This window comes from Orcinus orca, chromosome 17, assembly GCF_937001465.1.
Source record: "Orcinus orca chromosome 17, mOrcOrc1.1, whole genome shotgun sequence".
NCBI lineage: Eukaryota > Metazoa > Chordata > Mammalia > Artiodactyla > Delphinidae > Orcinus > Orcinus orca.
Window position 1 is genome coordinate 34,026,136 of NC_064575.1, and position 19,513 is coordinate 34,045,648.

At 38.6% G+C, this 19,513-nt stretch overlaps 2 protein-coding genes across 32 annotated transcripts in view; one reads left to right on the forward strand and one right to left on the reverse strand.

Annotated features, from left to right (window-relative positions):
• LOC125961818 (metabotropic glutamate receptor 7-like) overlaps window positions 1-19,513 on the reverse strand; it is a 411,772-nt gene that overhangs the window by 76,944 nt on the left and 315,315 nt on the right. For 23 of the 30 annotated variants that reach the window (XR_007472818.1, XR_007472827.1, XR_007472823.1 and 20 more), the window contains 2 exons: window positions 18,857-19,000; window positions 12,737-17,877 (listed from right to left, as the gene is read on the reverse strand). The exons of 1 other annotated variant lie outside the window; for it this stretch is intronic. The gene's annotated coding sequence lies outside the window, so the exon portion shown is untranslated. Of the gene's footprint in view, window positions 1-10,784; window positions 11,036-12,736; window positions 17,878-18,856; window positions 19,001-19,513 lie in introns of those variants that run through there. 6 more of the 30 variants (XR_007472839.1, XR_007472831.1, XR_007472836.1 and 3 more) reach the window with 3 other exon arrangements.
• The window catches only part of LOC125961808 (UDP-N-acetylglucosamine--peptide N-acetylglucosaminyltransferase 110 kDa subunit-like), a 250,670-nt gene that overhangs the window by 29,235 nt on the left and 201,922 nt on the right, over window positions 1-19,513 (forward strand). The gene's annotated exons all lie outside the window — the stretch shown is intronic.

Sequence of the window (19,513 nt, forward strand, 5' to 3'; positions counted from 1 at the left end):
ATCCTTGCTGATTTTTCTCTCTGGTAGTTGTATAAATTGCTGTGTTGAAGTCTCAAATAATAATTGTGGATTTAAAACTTTCTCCTCTTACCTTTTTCAGTGTTTGCTTCATGCATTTTGAAGTTCTGTTGTTTGGTGCACACACATTTATTATCACTAGGTCATCTAGGTGGATTATTCCTGTTATCTTTATGTAATGACCCTCTTTGCCCCTAATAATTTCCTTTGCTCTGAAGTCTACTTTGTCTGATATTAATATAGCCATTCCTGCTTTTTCTGATTAATGTTCACATGATATATCATTTTCATCCTTTTACTTTGAACTACCTATATCATGATGTTTAAAGTAAGCTTCTTATAGACAGTATATAGTTGGATCATGCTTGCGATTTTTTAATCTACTCTTCCAATCTCTGTCTTTGACTTGGTTATTTAGATCATTTACCGTTAATGTAATTATTGCCATGTCAAAGATTTGGTCTACCATGTTATTTTTTGTTTTGTCTTTTACCTTAGTTTCTCAATCCTGTGTTTCCCTTATTTTTCCTTCTTGTGGGTTACTTAAACATTTTTTAATAAGTCCATTTTAATTTAATTCATTTATAATCATTTGTGTATACTGTTTGTATAGTTTTCTTAGTGGTTGCTTTTGGCATTACAGTATACATATGTAACTTATCATAGCCTACTGGAATCAGAGTTTCATTACTTCAAGTGAAGTTTCAAAATTTTACTTCCATTTAGGTCTCTTAATATTCCCCAGTTTTAAAGTATGATTTTCTGTAGTATTTCCTTTCTCTACATTGAGAACCCCATCAGATGGTGTCATCATTTTTGCTTTGACCATCGTATAGAATTTAAGAAACTCATGAGGCTAATGATAGTCTCTTATATTTACCCCATTTGTTTTCACCCATTCCATTGTTCCCCTTTTCTTTCTGAAGTTCCCAGTCTTCTGTTATTGTTTATGTTTTCATAACAGTAGGTGATATCTTGGATTTCCAGTACAACTGGATATGAGTTTCAGGAAACACTGAGCCTGGCTCACTTAATGCTACTGAGTCGGAGGGTTTGTATACGTTGGGCCTGTTGGCACAGCAGATGCTAGCAGATTAGACTAATGTTGATGGGACCAGTGCCACAGGAGGATGGGTTCCCATTCAGGCTATGCTGCTGCTACAGTAGATCAAGTCCCCCTCTACCCCAAGTGTGGGGCAGTGACCTGCTGCTGTCACTGCTTTGTATTAGGCTCCTTTTGCCTCAGGTGTGTGGTGGGATCCCTTGGAAGCTGCTGCTGCTGCTGCTGTCAATCACAAGGTTAAATTCATTTCAGAAATACTTAAGTATAAATATATAGCCTGGCTCTTGTAGGACCTCTGTTTTTTTTTTATTGCTTTCATACAAATTATCCCAAATTTAGTGACTCAAAACAACGTAAATTTATTACCTTACAAGTCTGACATTGGTCTCAATTAAGTAAAAGTGTTGGCAGGATCAACAGATGAATGGATAAAGATGTGGCACATATATACAATGGAATATTACTCAGCCATAAAAAGAAATGAAATTGACTTATTTGTAGTGAGGTGGATTGACCTAGAGACTGTCACACAGAGTGAAGTAAGTCAGAAAGAGAAAAACAAATACCATATGCTAACACATATATATGGAATCTAAAAAAACAAGAAAAAATGGTTATGAAGAACCTAGGGGCAGGGCAGGAATAAAGACGCAGCCATAGAGAGTGGACTTGAGGACACAGGGACGGGGAAGGGTAATCTGGGATGAAGTGAGAGAGTGGCATGGACATATATACACTACCAAATGTAAAATAGCTAGCTAGTGGGAAGCAGCCACAAAGCACAGGGAGATCAGCTCTGTGCTTTGTGTCCACCTAGATGTGTGGGATAGGGAAGGGAGGGTGGGAGGGAGATGCAAGAGGGAGGAGATATGGGGATATATGTATATGTATAGCTGATTCACTTTGTTATGAAGCAGAAACTAACACGCCATTGTAAAGCAATTATACGCCAATAAAGATGGTTAAAAAAGAAAAAAAAGTGTTGGCAGAGCTACATTCTTTTCTGGAGGCTCTTAGGGGTGTTTCTGTTCCCTGGACTTTATCCGCTTCCAGCGGTCACTTGTAGTCCTTGACTCAGAGTCCCCTTTCTCCACCTACAAACCCCAAAATGTTGCATCTCTCTGATTCTGCTTCTATTAGGACATCTCTCTCTTTCTCTTTCTACAGTTGGGAATGGTTTTCTGCTTTTAAGGACTCATGCAATTAGATTTGTTCCATGAGGTAATCCAGGATAATCTTTCTATCTCAAGGCCTATAACTTCAGTCATATCTGCAAAGTCCTCTTTACCATGTAAGGTAACATATTATTGGGTTCTAGGGATTAGGGTGAGGGCATTTTTAGGAGCCATTATGCTGCCTACCACACCCTTAACAAGTGACCTTGAGAAAATTACTGAGACTTTAAAGCCTTACTTTCCTCAAACATAAAATGGAAAGAAAGATAACTAGTTAATATCATGAAAGTGAAACAGTATATATGAAATCAACTAATTCAAAAAATAAGATTTCTTCTTTTTCTTTATGATTGGCATGATTCTCAGAGTTCAGTTACTTGAAGAGTTACTTTTTTTTAAACAGAACTAAGGAATTTCAGGGTTCAGGTGCTGTAAGATTGTCTGAATTATCTGAGTAACAATTAGCTAAGCACAGGTGTAAAGCATTTGATTTACTCCCTGGTGTCCTTTATCTTCTCATCCCACTAAATCCATATCCCTTGTCTAGCTCCAGCCAGTAGAGTCAGAGCTTGTTTTACTGTTTAACTAAAGTTCAATTTAAATTTGCTCTACCTCTCCAGATTCTCAGCCCTGGTTGCATATTATAATCACCTGGGGAGATTTCAAGACCTACTTGATGCCAAAGTTTTACCTATCATGGATATTTGAGGAGGGACCTGGAATGAAATGCTCTAGCTTATGGTTTGGGGAGCCAAATCATAGTCTACACTGAGCCAAATCATTTGCGAGATCAGCTCTAAAAAGCAATTTATCTGTGGTGACTGATGCTCTTCCTTTGTCAGTATGCTTGTCCCTCTTTGGGGGAAAAGAAGAAGGGGAAAAAAACCCCAGCGGCTGGGCTCCCTGAATTATAACCTGATGCTGTGGAATTAGTGTTGGTTCAGAGCGCACATCTTCGGATACCCATTCTCTCTCCTGCTTCCTTGCATGAGCTTATATCCTTGGGCAGTTTTTCATCCACCACCCTCTTTTGCTTCTAATCTTAGCAAGTAAAGTCTCTCCTTAATGAAACAGCATTTCATGAGACTTACTGGGAGCATAGGTCTGTTCCAGACCTATCCTATGTTAGCTAAAGCAGATATAAGTGATGTATTTTTGGCATTCATCCTTGTGGGTTGCAGAGAGAAGACAGAATTTTATCCTTTAGGTGTCATATGACTGGGCAAATGGGCTCATTCCCTCTACTGCCTACCATGTAAAATACTGAGGGTATTACCTCTAGAAGGTATCTTCTAGGTATCAAAATAGCTCAGATAAGTCATATTTCTCAGTAAAAGGTGACAAAACTATGGCTTAGGTGGTGAATTTTCCATGTCAATTTGTCTGGGCCACCATGCCCAGTTATTTGGTCAAATATTATTCTGGATATTTCTGTGATGGTGTTTTTGTGTTTTTAAAAATTTTTATGTTTTATTTATTTATATTTTTGGCTGCATTGGGTCTTCGTTGCTGCACATGGGCTTTCTCTATTTGCAGCAAGCGAGGGCTACTCTTTGTTGTGGTGTGCAGGCTTCTCATTGCGGTGGCTTCTCTTGTTGCAGAGCATGGGCGCTAGGTGCACGGGCTCAGTAGCTGTGGTGCATGGGCTTAGTTGCTCTATGGCATGTGAGATCTTCCCAGACCAGGGCTCAAACCCGTGTCCCCTGCATTGGCAGGCGGATTCTTAACCACTATGCCACCAGGGTGTTTTTGGATGAAATTCATAATTAAATTTGTGGTGGACTTTGAGTAAAGCAGATTATCCTCCATAATATGCATGGGCCTCATCCAATCAGGTGAAGCTCTTAATAAAGACTGACCTCCCTGTCGCAAAAAGGAATTCTGCCAGAAGACTTACAGAAATTGAACTGCAACTCTTCCGAGTCTCTAGACAGCCTAACCTGCAGATTTTGAATTTACCAAGCCTCTATTATTGTGTGAACCAATTGTTTAAAATCTCTCTCTCTTTCTCTATCTTTATATAGATATGGATATAGATCTAGGTATCAATATCGATATCTAGATCTATATCTGTCAGTATATATGGGCACATTGTATACACATGCTGTTGGTTCTGTTTTTCTGGAGAAGCTTGACTAATACAGTGGCCCATATAAATAAAAGGATGAACCCAAGTTCACCCAGGTAGAAAGTAGTACAATGAGAACTGGAACTTAAGGCCTCATGACTCATTCAGCTGTGAACACTGACCCAGAACTGGCGTCCGCACACTCTGGCCCACTGATCAGATCTCGCTTGACTCCTGGTTTTGTACATAACGTTTTGCTTGAACCCAGCCGCACTCATTCATTAACGTATTGTGCATGGCTGTTTCTGTGCTACAGCAGCAGATGGGCAGTTGCAATGGAGACGTATGGTACAGAAAATCCAAAGTATTTACTATCTGACCCTTTACAAAGAAGATCTGCTGACCCCTGCTCTAGGATGCCATCTGATTTCTGATAGCACCGAGGAGAATAATTCATGCACATTGGGATAGATTGTTAATCTCATGTCCTCCTTAGGTCAAAGATCTCTTAAATGCTCACCCTTGCAATAGCCAGCTTGGGGAGCATTGTCTGAGGATGCAGAAATTTTTCTTGCCAGGTCTTTCCAATCCACACTGCTCCCTGACTATGGTTCTTAAAACCTTTTTTTTTTTTTTAATTTTTATTGGAGTATAGTTGATTTACAGTGTTGTGTTAGTTTCAGGTGTACAGCAAAGTTAATCAGTTATACATGTACATATATCCACTTTTTTTTTTTTCTTTTTTCAGTACGCGGGCCTCTCACTGTTGTGGCCTTTCCCGTTGTGGAGCACAGGCTCCAGACGCGCAGGCTCAGCAGCCATGGCTCACGGGCCCAGCCGCTCCGCGGCATGTGGGATCTTCGCGGACCGGGGCACGAACCCGTGTCCCCTGCATCAGCAGGCGGACTCTCAACCACTGTGCCACCAGGGAAGCCCCACTTTTATTTTTTTTTTGGAGTCTTTTCCAAATAGCCCGTTACAGAGTACTGAATGGAGTTCCCTGGGCTAATAAGAAGAGCAGGTTCTTACTAGTTATCTATTTTATGTATAGTAGTGTGTATATTTCAGTCCCAATCTCCCAATTTAGCCTCCCCGCCACAATCCCCTGGTAGCCCTAAGTTTGTTTTCTACATCCGTGCCTCTACTTCTAAAACCTGTCTATTTTAACCAACTACCACTCATTGCTTACTGTCTCTGGCTTCATGTACTTGATAATAAATCTACTTCTTGTTCTATCCTGGATGACATGTTCCAAGGACTGAGATAATATCTTATTCTACATAATTTGTCCTTGATATTGTCTATCTTGGGGTCTTCATCTATGTCCCAAAGAAGACAGTCACTCTGTCTTCTAGTACTACTATTAATACCACATCTTATGGCATGAATTTGACCCAATGCACTGCACTATCCCTTTAGAAGCTGTACGCAACCTGTCACTGGGTTTTAGCACAGGGGTAGAACTCAGATTAGTGATCATATATAAACAAATCTACTTGACCAGAAACTTTTTGTCTCACCATTTATTACACAAGTAACTTCTGTCTTTGCATCTATGATGTAAATATTTTTAATCTCCTAAATTATCTGAAAAATTATTTAGAGCTTCCATTTCAGTAGGCATTGGAATTGCTGTGTTATGACTATTTCATTATTTTATTTCCAAGTGTTAAATTAGGCTTCAAGCTTTGGCCAAGAGTAGACAGGAAAGGGTTTCAAAGAAATGAAGAGTGGGAAAAACTTCTGATGCAAGGGAGACTTAATAAAGATTTGATTTTGAATCAATAATTTATAATAAAAGTTTGAGTTTGAATCAATAATTTATGTCATTGCAAAATAGCTCCCTGGTAAAATTCCATTCTTTGGTAATCATTAAGTACAGAAATTAACAATCAAAATATGCAGTGACCTTCTTCATTTTCTAAAAACAAACCTATATCTAGATGAGAGGAGAATTCATCTCATAACTCAGGCTCTGGACTTACGACTCCAAGTTCTGTCTTCTTTCAACCATACCTGCTAAGTTTCTGTCTAACTTCTTGAGCATGAGGTAATGGTGTCAGCTTTCATCCCCTTCCTCAGTATATAGCTTGGTGAGTATGAGTAAGGGATCTAAAACTTGAGAACCTGGGTTCAAATCTTGACTCTAAAATTTACTTGTTGAGTACTCTTGAGCATGTTATCTGTTTTTGCCTCAGTTTTCTCATCTATAAAATAGAGATACCATTACTTCTCTCAGGGAGTTGCTATGAGGGTGAAAGAGAAAATTCATACAATGCAAGAATTTATCAGTTCTTGGAACACAATAAATACCAAAAAATAATGTTAGCCATTATCAAGGCCCCCTCATTTTATGGATAATATAGATTAGTTTATATAGGTCTAATATTTACATATGCATAAACATTTTGTACCTATGTGTGTGTATACGTTCTTCTTAGAAATTGAGCAGTCAACATTCACATCTAAAAATCTGTGCTCTGTGAAATGTAGATATCCTGTGTACACACACAGTGCTATAGTTATCTATTGCTACATAATAAAGAAGTCCAAACTTAGTGGTGAAATAAACAAAAATTTTAATATGTGCCCAGATTTTGTGGGTCAGCAATTCAAACAGTACACAGAGGAGATGGCTTGTCTCTACTCCATGACTGATATCTGAAACCTCAGCTCATGAGGATTCGGATGGCTGGAGCTGGAATCATCTAGATAATTTTAATTCACATGTCTGGCCCTTGAAGACTGGGCCCAACAAGGACTGTTGACTGGAGTGCCTATAGATGGCTGCCCAGGTGGCTTGGACTTCTCATAACGTGGTAGTTAGGATTCAAGACAGAGTATCCCAAGAGAATGAGTGTCCAGGGTTGAAGCATTCCACGAGAATCATGCAAAAGCTGCATGACCTTTTATGACCTAGTCTTCGATGTTACATAGCATCACTTTCATTATATACTATTGCAGGCGTTGGAGACCTTTTTCCATAAAGTGTCAGACAGTCAATATTTTAGGCTTTACAAGCCATACAGTCTCTTTTGCAACTACTTAGCTCTGCTGCTGTGATGTGAAAACAGACACAAACAATACATATACTAAGGAACATGGCTGTGTTCCAATAAAGCTTCATTTTTATAAAAGCTGGTAGAGGCCTAGACTTGGCCCACCAGCCATAATTTACTGACCCCTGCTCTATTGTTTGAAGCCATGGAAAGCCTGCCTAAATTCAAGGGAAAACACCCACATCTGGATGCAAAGAATGGCAGTGAATCTGAGACCCTGTATTAAAACCACTACATATGGGATATTTATAAGAGGATCTGTCTGCATACCTTGTTTCTCCCATGTATGGTGGGTATGAGGTATTGGGACATCTTACATCTCTGTAAGCCTGGGTCAGGGTCAAAGTTGGAATCTGAACTCAATGACCTTGATTTCTGGAATAATCGGTAACTCTAATTATGATTTGCTTACACTCCTTACCCCAATAAATATACCACAAAAGATAGATTTCAAGTAAACAATTGCTTTATGGCAAATTTTTATCAAGTCTCCATTGACTGAATTATTCCATTTTGGTTGGAAAGCATGAGCTTTTTTCTTTCCTAAAGAGATCTGCAACTTTTCAGATGTGGCATTTCATTCTACTGAGAGGATGATGTAGGTTTTTATAAACGGAAAAAGCAGGGCAGGCTGAGTTCACTCAGATCGTACTAGTGCTTAAAGGAATAACCGAAACTGGAACACAGGCTTCCAGGTTTTCCTGTCCTGTGCTCTTTCCGGTAGGTGCCATTGTCTGCTGGGTCTGGCGGTAATAATTTCTGACCTTTACCTCTCTACGCTCTTGTGAAGTGGTTTGGGGCTTTGTTAGCTTTCTTATGAGTTTGTACTAAATTGTGTCCATAAAGTAGGCTGAATTCCTCAGGGAAGGATGATAGCTGTTACTGTGTTATTACTGCAAATGTTGTGTTGGTTACCTTTTTTTCTTTTCTTTTGTCCAGTTGTATCCTGAACTTAAAAGTTATATTATCCGAAATGAAAGATGTGCATCTGGTAGAAAAGACTAATTTAAGGGATGAAAATTCCTGATGATTGCTTCAGTCAACCCTTAATACACACTGAGCTTCATTAGTAAATAGACAACTCTCAGACCATTCCCTTGGAAGAGGTCGCATAATCAGGCTTTGTGTTGATTTCGCATTCTGTTCGGTAGAGACAGAACAAATTAGAATAATTAGCTGGTACAGGAAAGCACAATGAACTTTCTTCTGTTTTTGTGATGCATCCCATAATAAGGGTTGAAAATGAGACTGGAGGTAAGAACGTGAAACTCAGAAGAGCAAAGGAGAGAGGATATTGTTTCTTTGAAAATATTCTTTCAGTGTTGGCCCAGAAGAAATATGAAGCTGAGGAAATTTTTTTTTAATGATGATTTTTGTGTTGATGATGTGAGTGTGGAATTAGTAAGAATCAGGAAGCAAGCATCCTTTTCCACCAAGGACTTGGGAGCAAATGAAGCCATAAATACTCCCTGCTCTTGGAAACCCTTTTGGAGCAGTAATCAGAGAAGGGTAAAGGCAAAGCCTCAGGGCAGAGGTGTTCAGAGCAAAGGGATAGGAGGAGAACAAAAGGAGAGTGGATATGTTTAGAGCTGTCATTTTGAAATTTACCTGCTTCTGATTCAGTGCTGCTTTGCTGCTCTGTTGGTCCAGTGGAAATCCTCAAAGCAGGAGCAGCCATATTTTAAAATAATAAGGTTAGAACAAATGACTTTAATCCAGGTCTCTTTAGCTCAAAAGCACAGAAGAGAGTGTGAGGAAAGAGTGAGGCCACGAGGAATTGTTCACTGGGTACCTCTTCCCCAAACCCCACTAACTGGGAGAAACTGACCACTGGATTATGTGCCTTGAAGGAAAGCAAATATGTTGAAAGCAAACAGTGTGGAGCTTGTTTAGAAAGCAAGCTGTATCATTTGGTCACCTGCTGATGATAATAGCATTGGCTGAGACCTGACCATTTACAATGAAGGCACTTCTGTAGGTAATAAGTTCCAGGAGGGCCCGAACTGAGTATGTCTGTTTCAGCATTTAGCATGGTCTAGCATCTGAGAGGCCGGTACATTATTGGCATATAGTAGACTTAAAAATGAATATTTGTGGATTGTCTGAATGAGTGGATGTGTGTGATTCATATCCTATTTGCAGGTCCTATGCCCTACAGTGGATTTTCAACGTCAGGTTGTGAAAGTATTTATGACGGGGATTGGCATTGTTCCCTATCTAATGGATAAAGATTACACATGAAAGGACTTTACATTGACATCCCAACAGCCTCATAGGAATTACTTAACAAAAAAATAAAATTGGATTCTGTATAATTTCTAATTTGTAAGCTGGCCAGAACACTGGTATTTCAGCCAGTCCTCTGGTAGTTCCGATGACGTCCCCATGATCACCCAGGCATAATCAGAATGGCTTTAGGATTTGGGAGCCAAAATGTTCCTCAGTATTTATGGCATTGCTAGTCCATTTAAGAAAATGGAGTATTGAAAAAATAGCTTCAGACACAATATGGCATTTTATGATTTAGCATGAAATCTGAGAAATACAGAGGTTATCTGAAGCCTGCAATGGTAAAGTTCCCTCTGCTATTGAAGTTATTGTCTTTAAACAAAGATTCTATATCAGTAATGCTATATATATATATATATATATTTTATGATATTCAGGTTAATTTCCTATTCTCTCTAAGGAAGTAATTGGTTGGTTGGTATGGGAGATGGTGTGGCTTCCAAAGGTGAAAAGTATTATTTTGTTGTAATTTCCAGCTACCTAAGGATGGGAGAGGCCCAGGACACTGCAGTCAGTATATTATGTGGAGCACGTTATATTGTGGTTTATTTATGAACTTTTACATGTTTATTTTCTATGCAAGTTTGTGTGCTCCTTTTTGAGTTTTGGTAGATAAGTGTTTTGTAACTTTGGAATACTTGGAGTTTATATATATATATATATATATATATATAAAACATATATATATATATATATATATATATATAAATGTAGTAGTTAAAGCCGTGGAGAGTGTACTAGTCTACCTAGGTTCAAATTTTGGCTTTACCCTATGACTTCCCTGTGGCTTCCTCTGCTCACCTATTCAAAAGGAGGATAATAAGACTGCTGTGGTGAGTTACATACTAAGTGCTATTTAAGCATTTGCTATAATGATCATGTATACTCGAAGGCAAGGAACTTGCCCCTTGATCGTCTCTGTATTCCTAGTGCTTAAGAATTCCTAGTGCTTTCCTAGTGCATTGTCTTAGGATAGAGATAGCTCAGTACAGTTCTTCTCACTATAAAGTACTGTTACGTTGAAAGTCTTTGCTTGTGTACTAATAATCTATGACATATCTGCTGAGGACAAAGAAAGGAATAGTTTTAAAACTGCAATGGATAACAAAAGATTGTATGATGTAATGCCTTTATTATGTAATTATAAAACTAACAAATGATCATGGTAGAAAATTTGAAAAACTTCTAGACAAAAGAGAGATCAACAAAATTTGGAGTAACTTTCAGAGTGTAGAGCTGTCCATGAATATTAGTGCTTTCATATTTTCCAGGACTTCCAGTAGACCCTGCTTCTTAAGAGTCTATTCATGATATTTTACTTTAATGATGTTTTCATCATGGGGACACACACACACACAGAAATCTGTTAAAAAAAAAGAAAGACATGTAAATCACTGATGTTTCAGATAGCCACATGAAATAAAGTGAGAAAGGTCAACAAGCTGAAAGGATGTGGAGTAGCATCTCCTTAATTGCTTACATAATTCTGATAATTACCTCTTTGTGGATAAAGTAATTAATGGGGAATCTAATTTAAGAAAAAGATATGAACTGCAAGCCTTCTCGAAGCCAAGTATTTCTTTCCACAAAAGGTTACTTTCCACGGCCATTCTTCCTTATTACCCGACAGGGAAAGAGTATTGTATGGCAAAGGATATTCCTGAAGGAGGGTGCTTCCCACACTGATTGTCATAAATGACTTCGGGATTACTGTTGCTGTATTACCAAAATCTTAAACTAGGATATTTTTGACAAATTTCGTCCTTAGTTAATTTTTAGAGCTACAAACTGTCAGATGGCTCTGAAATAACAATTGTCTGGCTATTCTTCAGGGTGATCACAATATGGAAATGACCTTGAGGTATCACTAAAAAGCAGGAAGGTGTGAGTCTTCCTTTGGTTCCAGAGTGAAATGCGAGTTGGAGTTGGAGTTGGAAAAGAGGCCCACAAACAAGTGATAGGGAAGGAAATGTGAGGTCATCAGTGAAAAACCAGGTTGAAGTTAAGGTGAAGAGGCATGAGGAAATGGGCAACTGTTCCAGTATTACAAAGATCATCAAGAAGCATATCCATGAATGTGGTTTGTATTGCAATCTGCTGAAAAAGAGACAAATATCCTGGCCTGGCCTTCATGGAGATTATATTTTATTGATTCTGATAATAGATTATTGTTGAAAAGGGCCTCCTATAAATTATAACCATGCAAAGGCAGCAAGATAATTTTTTTTTCTTTATGTATGTGTTTCTCATTCCTACTCACTTCTATCTTAGGGGAAGAGAAAATCACAAAAAGCAAAAATGACAATTCTCAGCTATTCATTTTCAATATAATTTTTTTTCCAGTGGAGGCAATAGGTTAACTGTTAAGATTTGTAAGCCTCAAAAAGCTAGATTTTTACAAAGTGTAGCCAAATTTTATTCTATAAATAATAGCTTTGCAAATAATATATGGTGATGCAAAGTTGGAAAAAGCTGGTTTTTCTTCCGTGAATGGCTTCACTGTGCTGGGAGAAGAGGCACAGAAGAAATCAAAGTAATTAAACGTGGGGTGAGTTTTCCTGATAGGGGACTCTAGTGGTTTAAAATAGACTAGATAATCCTAGGGATAATCTGAGGGTAGAAAAGACCAATGCCTCATTTCCAATCTGGTACCCTGGAAGAAAACAGTGTATTTTCTTTAAGGTCTTGAGAGGTTTTTCTTCTGCTTTGTTTTGGTTTTGGTTCATTTTGTAATCAACCTTATTAAGGTATCATTTACATACAATAAAATGCAGACATTTTTAGTCAACGGCTCAGTGACTTTTAATTAATGTATACATTTGTATAACCAGCACCCCCATAAAGATAGATAACAATTCTAAAACCCTAGAAAGTTTCCTCCTAGGCTTTTGCAAAAGTATCCCCATCTCCCACCCCAAGGCCACCACGGATCTGTTTTTTATCTTTAGAGATGACTTTTGCCCAGTTTACAATTTCATGTAAGTTGAATAATACAGTAGGTGCCCTTTTGATCTGGCTTCACTTGCTCAGCATATGGTTTTTGAGATTCATTCATGTTGGGATGTTTTAAACCAGGACTTTAGCCTGGGTGGCTGATGTTGTCTGAAGGCACCTATAGGTACATCTGAGTCTCTGGCATTGTCACTGTCTGTTCTTGGCTCAGTATTTTCAACTTTATAAGAAGCACAAGGTTGAAGTAAGGAAGATCATTGTCAGTATAATGGAGGTGAAGTGGGTTCTGTTATATAATATTCTCAGCAAAAATTGACCTGCTTGGAATCATTGTGTTGATAATGGACAAGGATACTCCTCCTCCAAAAACCTTGATACTATAAAACTTCTAAAGGACGCTGTCCTAGGACTCTTTTAATTTTCATATTTTGGGAAACATTTCTGGAGAATTCAAATGCTCGCAACCTGAAAGAAACAATTATTCACCTGAAAGCTGACTCTGCTAAAGTTGAGTTGTCTGACCTTTACATGCTGATAGAACCCAAACAGTCTTGCAAAACAATGCTCTCTTGTTGGATATAAGCATATAGATTGTTTAAGGTGGACGTGTATATGCAGTAAAGTGAAGAAACAAAGAATCTTTGAGTTTCCCTTGCTGGATTTTTTTATTTTTTCATTTAAGTTTCTATAGCATATGCTAATAATTCAGGGAAACCTCAGGTTAGTTTTAGGTCCACTCTCTACGTAAATGTTGAAGTACTCCATACCCACCTTTTTTCTACCTTCCTTCTTTTCTTCCATCTTTCCTCTCTAACTTCTTATAATCCATTATACTTAATCCTGCATTTGCTGAGGTGGCAATTAGTGTAGGAAAATACTGTGAAATTTTGCTGTTCAGAATGCATGTTGACCAAATTCTATATTGAGAAAAGGTCTGAATTTACCCAGAGTAACCCTTTCTCAGCGTCTTTGAATAAACGCCATAGAAAGTGGGCTATATATAATATCCTGACAGGTATGTAGAACTCATATCAATTGCCCTAAAGAGCTTACCTAGCGTAGATGCATATGAATGCATTTAATAATTGCTTTATTGGCAGCAGTGCCAACCTACACAGTCTGTTTGGTTTTATATCATTCTCATTACCTGCTGTTTACCACTGTATACATTGCTAATGGTGTGGTTTCTATGGCTTGTGAATTTCACGGCCAAATAATATGTAATTTATTGCACACTTCAGTGTAGAAGATGGAGACTCCATAACTTTTCGTGTGCTCTTTGCCCCTTTAGAATGTATTACACTGAGATCAGGCAAAGTAATAAATTTATTTCAAATGTGCGTGATAGCTAAACATCAATTAGGACTGCTGGGCAATATTTCTGCTTCCAGCAACATAACAGTTTTTAAAGACTAAGCCATTGAACGTGGAGTCACTGAACATGCGACTCAGTTCACTGGGATCCTTCTTAGAAAACTAAAGGAAAACTTGGATTGGATTTGTGTGGTTTATTCAAGTAGTAACTAATCACCTACATCTTGGTGAACTTAATTTGTCACAATTGTTTGGTATTTTATTAACTCTCTTCCCCTTCTTCCCCGACTCTCACGAGAACGGATCATGAGTATCTTAAAACATACTAAGTCGTCTTCCATCCCTGTTAATCTAACTACAAAAGCACACTTTCCTTATCCAATGTAACTTACTGTCCTTTAGAGTGGCTGGGGTTTTAATTCTCTACAAAATTAAAACCAGCAAGAGAAACATTTTCAAGGAGCCACCACATTGTAGCGCTTTAGAAAGAAGACTTTAGAATTAAGGGCAACTATATCATTTTATAGCTAAAGCACCTGAGGCCTAAAGTAGGAAGGTAACCATCGAGGTCAGGGAAAGGGGTTGAAGATCAGGTTTCCAGAAAGAGTCTAGAGGGACTCAATCTGAGCAGGTCAAAAACTGAAAGGAGGCCACGAATGTTCTGGGAAGGCTGGCATCTGGCCTCCAGTGTGGGATTCAGACGGGGAGTGGGTCCTGGGGGAACTGTGCTTCTGCAGTAGGCAGAGAAGTCCACCTCCTCTCCGGAAAGTACCACTGACATCAGGGAGTTGAGAGCAAAGAGCAGAATTCCAGTCCACCTGAGAAAGCAGGCCAGTCTGATTAACTCTGAATTTAGGCTTATTTCAGATACTTCTTGAGAAAGAACTTGCACAAGAGCAAGTCCCACGCAGCCTCTTTTAAATCCATGCCCAGTATTTTCTGGTGGAGCTGCTTAAACCCTCCAAGTGACTCCAGTATTTTAATTTCACTCTACATTTAATTCCGACAGTTCTATGATTGATTATTTAATGGGCAAATAAGTAGGGTCACAAAAGAGTGTGAATGTATTTTACAGGATGAGGATGGGCGGAGTGGAGCAGTCTGGAACAGGACACCAATAAAAAGGGATCTTGGTAAAGAAGAACGTCTATTAGAAATGGAGAGGAATTCGCAAGGAAATTAGTGCCTGACACCACGCCCTTCTCTCTGCATGTTTAGAAGCTAGTTTCTAATTTTATTTTCGTAGGAGCTGTCCCTGTGATGAATTCTCTTTTACCTCCACACCATTTACCACATGGACATATTGTGAAGTTTGTGTGAGAGAAAGCAAGTATTAGAATTTGTCTTGCAAGGAGCTATAAACACTTCCTGGAACAATCTAGGGTAGAAGGAAAAGGAAAGGAAGGTGGAAACAAAGCAGAAAGACAGCTAATGATGCTGGAGTCTCTCGCTGGGATTTGTGATATCTCTTTTTGAAACTAAGTACAGAAAGTCAGAACTTGACTGATTGTTTCCTGATCACGGTTTGTTTTCAGTTTTGCTTTTTTCTTGCTCTCTCATCAGTTATTCCAGCCATTGCTATGTCATTTTCAGTTTCAGTAAGCATGCCTGTCTTGTTTCCATTTGCATTATTCATGCAAACGTTGATTGAACTGATGACCCCGAGTTATCAAGGAAACATTAGATACACCAGTAGATACATTTATTAATTTTAGAAAAACATTACCGAGTGAAGGTTAAAATAACTCCTCTTCAATTTGTCATTTTAAAAAAACTTCTCCTAACATACAATACCTCATGCCTAACAATGCCAGATAAATGAAGAATTCCTATGTATTCATGAATGCAGGCTAGTCTGTATATTTTTTGGCAGGTATGACCATTACCGAGGGTAACGGCCTGGTTTGCCGGCCATGTCCTGTCTCCTAGATAGTTGTAGTTTCTGTTGTCTTTCAGTTGGTCCATTGGATATCAGAGGTGAATTTATAAAAGTATACTTCCCTTTACACTTAGTTTTTTGTTTTGTTTTGTTTTACTTGAAGTATAGTTGATTGACAATGTTGTGTTTCAGGTGTACAGCCAAGTGATTCCGATATATGTATTTCTTCTTCAGATCCTTTTCCATTATAGGTTATTACAAGGTATTGAATATAGTTGCCTGTGCTATACAGTAGGACCTCGTAGTCTATCTACTTTATATATACACTTACTTTGTGTGATCCACACTGGTCAGACCACATGATTATTTTCACTTCTGATATAATTTTTTCAGGTCCAACCTCAAATCTTTGATAAGAAGATATTTTTTAGCATGTGTGTGCTCTAAATCCAACAGTAGTTATTAGAGATATGGTTTTGCATTAGGTATTCTTCACTTTTTTGTCCTCGGCCAACCAACTGAAAACTAGCTTTTATTTTCTGGTTGGTTTGCTAGATGTTTATGACTAAAATAAAAGTCTTACATTTTGTCTCATATCTTAAAACACAATCTGAATTAGCAATGGGTATTGTGCTATACATAGGGCCTGTGATATAAATATTGTATCTAATTTCAAAAACATATAGCCTAGAAGGGAACACAGACACCTAAGCAGCAATTATGGCAACTGCATTTGTTTACTAAGTGAAATAGTACTGAGATGGATAAAGTGCTAGCAAGCCTTGAAGAGGCAAAGCAGCTTCAAAAACAGATGCGCAGTTCTTTAAAAATCTTTTTAACATTTTTCCATCTACATGTAGAATATAACTTAGCATAAAAACGGTACGGGTTTTATTTTAAGTAATGTAGCATTTTGACATCCTCATAATGAAATTAAATCCAGAAGGAGGTTTCTCTCCATGGTCTCTTGAAATGGTCCTTGATCATCCACAATATTTCCCATCAACACAAAGGTGTTACCAAGGGCAGGAAACTCCAGCATTATTAAAGTTTCATAAAGCAAAGTCAATTTTAAGAATATAATGTCCCCAAACTGATAAAGGTCTTGACAGAAAATTTCAAGGGAAGCATAAATTATTTTTTGTTTGTCAGAGGGCAAAAATATTTAGGTTGAGTTAATGAATGGTAGAGTTTTTGAGTGGAGAGTGTCCTTAAAATATTATGTAGATCTGTACTGTCAACAGATGCTAGCCACATGGCATTATTTATATTTAAACAAATTTAAAAATAAGATTAAAAATTCAGTTCCTCAGTTGCATTTGCCATATTTCAAAGATGTTTATTAGCTCCATGTAGCTATTGAATACTGCATTGCATGGTACAGATATAGAATATTTTCATTATCACCAAAAATTCTATTGAGCAATACTAAAATTATACCCAGATATTCAGAGAAGGCAACCAAGTCTCAAGGAAATAATATAACTTCCCCAAGATCACACAGCTGTGTTTTTAAAGAAAAAGAAAACGACACAAAGGAAATAGTAACAGAGGCATTAACGAAACCCAGTAAGTTTCTGGAGCAGTCAAAGTAGGGTTTAAAAGTGCATACTTAGCTGTTAGCAGGGTTGAAGCTCTTGATGGTTGGTAAGATCTACCTGCCTGAATTTGGACATTAGCATTTTATGCAATGAATTAAAAGCAAAAAATCCTTTCAGCGAATGGCTGCCAGCTCCATAGTTTTAGCCACTGCCGTGCTTCCAGGTTATGTTTATCATTTTCATGTACAGGGCACCACTGTGAAATGTGACAGTTTATCTGACCCCAGAGAAATCAAGAAATCTTGTGGGGGTTATGGCTATATTTGAAAAGGTTGATTTTTAAATGCATCATGCAGACTGGCCCTGTTGTAAAAGGGATTCCTGCCATCAAATAATCAAAATGTAAACTCTCTTCTTACCTTGCAAAAGTCAAAGATAGTCCCTGCATCTTTATTATTTCGTTGAAATCCAAATATTGTTTTTCCATTCTCTAACTTGTTTTCCTCACAGTGTGATCAACTATTGCCAAGGAAGGAAAGGTTAGATTTATCAGTCAAAGTTTGCTAAAGGCCCCCTAGGTAACTGAACCCTCAGGAGAAACAATCATCATGTATTCTTTTTCTGTTGTTTCAGTATCTTCGTAAAGAGTCATTTCAATATGTTTGGTTCTGTAGCAGAGGTTCTGTGAAGTGCTTATCTTCCTCTGAGGTCCAGAAAGCCTGCGAGTCTGTGGGTAAAGATGGGTAAGGAGAGAGAGGGAAGGAGGCTAGATAGAGGCTCAGTGCTGAGATAAGGACAGTGTTCTAAAGCCTCCTGGGGGTGAGGCTGGGGTGCACAAACACCCACGACTAATCTAGACAGAAACTGAATAATCAAGGGGACGACCAGTGTGAAGTCATGTGGTCACCTCTCCCTCTAGAAATAAACATTGCCCTCAGTAAGTCTCCCCCCTGCCCCAGAAGAGCATTAGGAAGGTCTGGAGAGGGGGATTATTGGCAGAAATGGGAAAAGCAGGTTGAAGGGATTAGCCTGGAGCAGAGAGCCCAAGAAACCCAAGCCAGTAGATGGAAGGCAGACTTTTCCTGGAAGTCTCCAAGCCCAAGTCAAGTTCTGGGACCACCAAGTACAAGTCAAAGAGTGCTCATTTAACCCCTTTGGGCCCCCACGGGAGTGGAGGAAGGCTGGACAGAGAGGGAGAAGGGGCCATTGAAGGTACAGTATTTACTATGGGATTTAACTCCTCAAAGGCCTCCCAGTAGCTTCAGATCTGCTCAAGAATCCTTCATGTCCTGCTGGTTTGCAGCGAGTGGCTCACAGCTTCAAGGCCTCCTCTGCCAGATGGAGAACTATTTCAAACATCCTGCCTCTATTTTGTACTCTAGCAATGCAGACCGGAAACGTGACCCCATTTTCAGGTTCTAAAGAGAAATTCTAAGTACCTGAAAGACTGAGGAACATGGTGGCTTTTATTTAAGATGTGGAGATACAGAGCACATACCTGGACTTGGGCCTGCAGCAGCACCGAATTGCACCAAGAGTTCCCTTTATTTTCTCTCGCATCTCTGTTCCTCCTTTTTTCTCTGCTGGATTAGCCATGGGGACTCCAAGTTCTTCATTGTGTGGTCCTGGTACCAAGATTCTCCTGGGAATTATAAAGCTATTCACCTGCTACATCGAGCACTTCTTATTTTTTCCCCAGCAACGTAAGTCATCCTTAAGAAGGGTCAGGGTGCTAGCTCTTAAATATATTTTAGTCATCCCTTTGTACATTAAATTCTCTTTCTTGGAGACTGCTCCTGACATGGTGTTCACCGTGCTCTCAGCTGGCCTCCTGAAGTTCTGCCCTGCCTTCCCCACCAGGTACAGTTCAGGAGCTGCCTACCTCAGGGTGATAGGTTATCTTCTAGTTGCTTTATTCCTTTCCCTTTTACATTTAGAGAGTATAATTGGAATACATAAACTTCTCTGTGACCACAGCTTTATTTGCAACCCACAGGTTTTGTTATGGCATGTTTTCATTATCATTCAATTAATAAAATTCTAATTCCCATTGCAACTTTATCTTTGACCTACATAATGATCAGAAGTATGTCTTTAATATCCAACTATTTGCTAAAATATTGGTTATATAGTTTTAAATTTCTTGCTTATTCGG